Source organism: Sabethes cyaneus, chromosome 1 (assembly GCF_943734655.1).
Source record: "Sabethes cyaneus chromosome 1, idSabCyanKW18_F2, whole genome shotgun sequence".
NCBI classification, from domain to species: domain Eukaryota; kingdom Metazoa; phylum Arthropoda; class Insecta; order Diptera; family Culicidae; genus Sabethes; species Sabethes cyaneus.
The window spans coordinates 94197607-94203184 of NC_071353.1; the positions used below are offsets into that span (position 1 = coordinate 94197607).

Genomic DNA, 5578 nt, shown 5'->3' on the forward strand with positions numbered 1-5578 from the left:
AATCCATATTATTTACATTCTCCGCATGGATGCGACGCGTCGATTTTTTTGAGTGTACTTTTTCGGTCCTATATATATACACTGAAACCAAAATGCACGCTCTTTTGAAGTGTTTTGGCATATGGATTTTGAAATAGCACTATACCATGATTCCAAGAACGTTTCTCTTCAGACTCTGAAATAATTCACTTTCACTTTGAGTGATCCTGCACATAAATCATGAATCAACGAGAAGCATTTTTGTTACATATTTTTTTAACATCACTTTGAAGTGAAATTCATTTGGATTCACCGCACTGGTTTTGTACAGTGATTTTCAAGTGTGAAACACTTTCGATCCATTTGTTTTGTTTTATAATGTCAAGTGACGTTTATATTGACGATCACGACACGATAGTAAAATGGCGTTAGCGAGCAAACAAACGCAGTCATGTGTGCTCGCATATTCGCTTTGGTTTTCAAACAAAATTATTGCATTTAGAACAGATCTTTTGTTCGAGAAGTGTTGACCAGCGTCGTAAGTAGCAGAAACCGAGTGAATCATGTTAATAGTAAATAAACATCACCACTAATATCACTTTCAGAAAGCAGCATAAAAATCATCCGTCTACCAAGCATGGAAAGGAAACTGCCTCCTTGGCGCAGCAAGATTTTGTACCTCGAATCAAGTAATCACTTGTTCAGTTGTACGTCGATAGCTTTCGACAGTTCATGGACCAGCCACTGCGTCAAACCATGCGAAACCAGACACCGCCAGTCTGGCCGAATTGAAATTGCCTCGTCGGATTGAGCGCAGTTTGCTCAAGCACTTCAGCAGCATTCAAATTGTGGCAAGCCACCGCGATGACGTGTCGTGGAGTTTACAGCTCTCATCTAAGGCTCGTCGTGGCAATGGAGCCGGTCAGCAAACGGAAACCGTGTTCTTCAATGGACAGGTGGTTCAAAATATAATGCGTGGTTTGCTGGCTCAGCGAGTCCCATGTCACTGCTGCAACAACGAGATTTCAAGACTGCGATCAAACAGTGCCGAGCAGAAATGGCTTGTTCACCCGTGTGAAGGATACAATAGGTAAAAGCATGTGGTATAATATTCATAACGAAAGAAACTCAATTTATGTTCTTTTTTAGCTACTCCGATCGCACCGCAAATCTCCCATAAATATGAGCCCGTTCCGTTTAATGTTCAAACCATCATCTCTCAGCAGTATACTGAACCATTCAATAAGCTTTTAAGGTTAACGATCCGGCGATAGCGGAGGAACAACGATAACGCTTGAAGGTTGCTTTCGCTGAGGATTATCTAACTGCCACACACCCGGATCACATCAATCGGTCGGGAAAAGCGACGCGATATCTCAAAGTTCTCCAGCAGCTGCTTATCATCGTCGTGTTCATCGGAATTTTCATCAGCTTGTTTGTCTCGACCAACGGGTCCGTCTTCACGTCTACTATCTGCTACGCTTCGCTAAGTAAGTTCAAATTATTTCGATACTTTTTTTTGCTCGTTTAATGATGAACCGGGGATAGTAATTTTTGGCAAACGCGTTTATTCTTTTCAGTAGAGTACAAATCGGTAACCAGGTCGAGGTGGATCTCGAATACTCCTCGGTTGCTTTCACGGATGTCAAGGGTTGCGAGGCGCGACGAAGCAAAACAGGAGCTGAAGGAGGTCGTTGAGTTTCTTAAGAATCCAGATAAATTCAGCAACCTCGGCGGAAAGCTATCGGAGGGCGTAAAGCTGGTAGTACCACCCGGTGCCGGCAAAACACTGCTAGCTAGGGTAGTGGCCGGTGAAGCGGGCGTTCCATTTTTCCACGCTACCGGGCCTGAATTCGATGAGGTACTGGTCGGTCAGGGGGCCAGACGAGTGCGAGATTTATTCAGTAAGTGCTTTGTTGCATGTGAATGATTCGAAAATATTAGATCTCGTTTAATTTAAAATACAGAAGCAGCGAAGGAACACGCATCTTTCGTTATTTGATGAAATCGATTCTGTCGAGGCAAAGCGAACTAATTGAGTCTTGCATCCGTACGCAAACCAGACCATCAATAAATTGCTGTCGGAAATTGATGGTTTTCATCAAAACGAGGAAGTTATCGTGCTGGAGGCAACCAATTGGCGGGATTATTTTAATCAGGCTTCGCTAAGACCTGACCGGTTTGATGTTGAAGTGGTTGTGCTTACCCCGGACTATATCGGTCGAAAGAAAATTCTCACCTACTACTATCTGAATAAAATTTTGTGCAAGGAAATTAACGTATTCCAACTGGCGAGAGGAACGACTGGCTTACCGGGGCCGATATTAAAAATTTAGTTAATCAAGCTGCACTACGTTAAGTACTAGCTTGTATTTATTGCTTTTTTGACGAGTATAGACGTGAGTGGTAAATGTTTCAGAGCTGCCATCGATGGCGCGGAAGTTGTTTTTATGAAGCATTAAGAAAATGCAAGAGAAAAGGTATACTTATGGGCCGAAACATAAATCTCGTTTACCAGATGAAGAAGCAAAAAAAAAAAATACGGCATATCATGAAGCCGGACATTCTATAGTTGCCTACTATATAAAGGTATCAATCATCTAATGAAGACGCGTTTTACAAGAGGTAAACACTTTTCGATAAATTTAATTTCAGGAAGGCATCCTCTGCACAAGGTGACAATCATGCCACGCGGACCATCGCTGGGGCATACTGCGTACATCCCGGAAAAAGAACGTTATCATGTCACCAAACACCAACTACTGGCTATGATGGACACCATGATGGGTGGCAGAGCAGCGGAGGAATTGATTTGGAATGATTGATTAGGTTTGCGTACGATCGAATCGTCGAAGGAATTCGGTGCACCGTCGGATATGCTCTTGTAATCCACGATCGAAAGCGTGGCGGATGTTGACATAAAGAAAATTCTTAACGATAGTTATGAACGAGCAAATCCATTTTGAAGCAGCATGCTAAGAAACACAAGACACTGGCAGAAGCGCTGCTTAAGTACGAAACACTCGACGCCGAGGACATCAAGGCAATTCTCGGCGGTGAAAAACCCGTTACCGAAGACTACCCAGCCGATTGAACAATACGTCCTGCATTGTTATTCCGTAACAAAAATATAATGCGAAAATAAGGGTTGAATCTTATCGTGATTGTGTATAAGCAAACACTTTGCCATACTTGGCGTACTAATGGTTGATAAATCAGCGAAAATGGCAGAGTTAGTCTGGGAGTCAGTGCATAATTTAATCCACGCTTCATGTTTCCGATAAGCAGCAAAAAACTAAATCTTTTAAAGGATTATTACGAAATGGTCTATTAACTATTGAGTAAAAACATATACACTAATTGGCAAGAAAATACATCCGACTAAGCTGAAAACAAACTTGCAAGGTTGTAAAAAATCGTACTTTTAGGTAATGAAGTCTGAACGTTAAAGTTTGTATCTGTAGGTGGCATCCACGACAAATGTTTAGTTATAAGTAGCAAACTTGCTTATTCAGACCAGCAAAGCGTGAGGTACATCTATAATTATTTATAAAACCAAATCTATTGCTGCAGCAGCACTGTTGTAGGTTTGTTTCTTGTTTCGATAATAAAACAACCATGGTGTCTATAATGTGCTTGTGAAAAGTGACCAACTTTTCAAAAGGGCCAATATGCAAAATGTAAACAAACCGAGTGAGGGATATTTTCTGCTGGACCAGCATAGGGAAAGAAACCCTCACTCGGTTTGTTTACATTTGGCAGATTGGCCTTTTTGAAAAGTTGTTGCCGAATTCATTTTTTTAATGTAGACCAATACGACATTGTAGCCTGCCGAAATACGGCCACCTATTCAGTCCGCTATTCGCTCCCCAAATCTCTGAAGCAAGTGACTTAAGCGCCACCTCGTGAGAGGGTCACTTGCCACGTTCAGGCTTGCCCGGCCAGAAACTCCGCCTCAGGGCGGGTCAGTTAAATAATCTCAAAAGGGGGGAAACAAAACAGCAGACGCAATCCGCCAAAGGTACTCAGTCTACGAACGATAATGTCTCTAAAACCTCAGAAGTTCCTTAAAAATCCCTACTATCAGAAACCGACTCGTATTTCTCATCACCGGCCAAAACTCTGTACGAACAGATCACTGACCAGCTTCGAAAGTCCGAGTGCGGGGACTGTTTTCCCAGGCAGTCCAACCTGGAGTACTAAATCACCAAAATCAAACAAACTAAGACGAACGCGAGACGTGAGACACCTTTAGACTATTTAAACCGCATCAAACATCACTCCATTAATAGAATTAACGAAACAAAATCTACGAATTTTACAATTTTTATTCTACGTCTAACATGCTTTCTATACCTAGGATTTTTCTTTGAACCACTCTAACACTATCTTACGGCACCATAATTGCGTGGGTGGAGAATTCTAATGCGCCTACATCTACTCTACAAGCACGACCTTACGCTCTAAATTCTTCACTATTATTGGCTTGGCTCGCGAGCTTTAATAGGCTATGATGGTGTGTGTTGGCTCACTGTAGCGCTTTAGCGCATCACCCTGCGCAGGGATTTTATAGCGTACTCACAGGTTTAGCGAAGATTCCCACTACCGTAGGATGCTGCTTTCCCAGTAGCTCCGGCTACAGTCATTCACCGCCCGAAGCGGTTTATGCTCCGAACTGCACTATGCTGGCTCCAAAACAAAATGGCGTCTACCTCAGCATATGCCGGCTAGTCCAACCAGCGGGTTTTAGCGTTCTGCACGGGCCGATTATCCCAATCAGCGACAATTTTCGTTCAGCCGGGACCGATTATTCCAATCGGTGGCGGTTTTAGTTTAACGGGGGCCGATTATTCCAATCGGCGGCGGTTTAGCGGTGCCAGAATCCCCGATTCTAGCCGAAAGTGGGTCGAAGAGTGTGCGGCAGGAGGATGGATGAGCTTTGCGGCGGTGTGGTTAGCTTCGCCGAGCGCTTAAAGGAAAAAATATCCAACACAAAAAGCCGACGCGGTGAGCCAACTATTCGAATAGCTAAGTTTTTAAATTTTTGAAATACCTTTGATGTTCTCCACACTTGCTAGCAAAGTCTCCACCACGTAGCTAATCCTGTCTGCGCTATCTAACTATTTAATGAAAGAACATTTAACAAAGCTAACTAACCTAAAGATAACTCACTATTAGCACAAACCTCGTTTAAAGTCGCGAAACACAAAACACACACTCTGACTTGCTCCACTGATCAGATAGAAATGATCGAAGCGAGATTTGAATACCCTCAGATAGGAACGAGGTTTTCAAATTTGAAAGCGGAATTTTGTAACGAACTTCTGCGACCAATTCAAACGCGAACAAATCTCTCTTTTTCCCTTTGGTTTTATGCATCTAACCATTTCATTTCCCCGAGTTTATTGAACTTTCTTCGGGCTAATTTGAAGAAGAACATGGCAAGGCAGTTTACGCTTCGTGCTTCGAAATTTGAGTTTTGCGAATAGCGAATGAGCGGCTCTAGGAAAGAGTAAACTCGGCTAACTTGTACGCAAGATGCATTGCGTATGCGTAGCCAACTAGCCATAATTTCTAGTGGCACATGCTTTAATCGCTA

At 42.8% G+C, this 5578-nt stretch overlaps 1 pseudogene; it reads left to right on the top strand.

Annotated features, from left to right (window-relative positions):
• Positions 1-576: 576 nt before the first annotated feature.
• Positions 577-3073, top strand: LOC128745960 (ATP-dependent zinc metalloprotease YME1L-like; annotated as a pseudogene).
• Positions 3074-5578: the final 2505 nt, after the last annotated feature.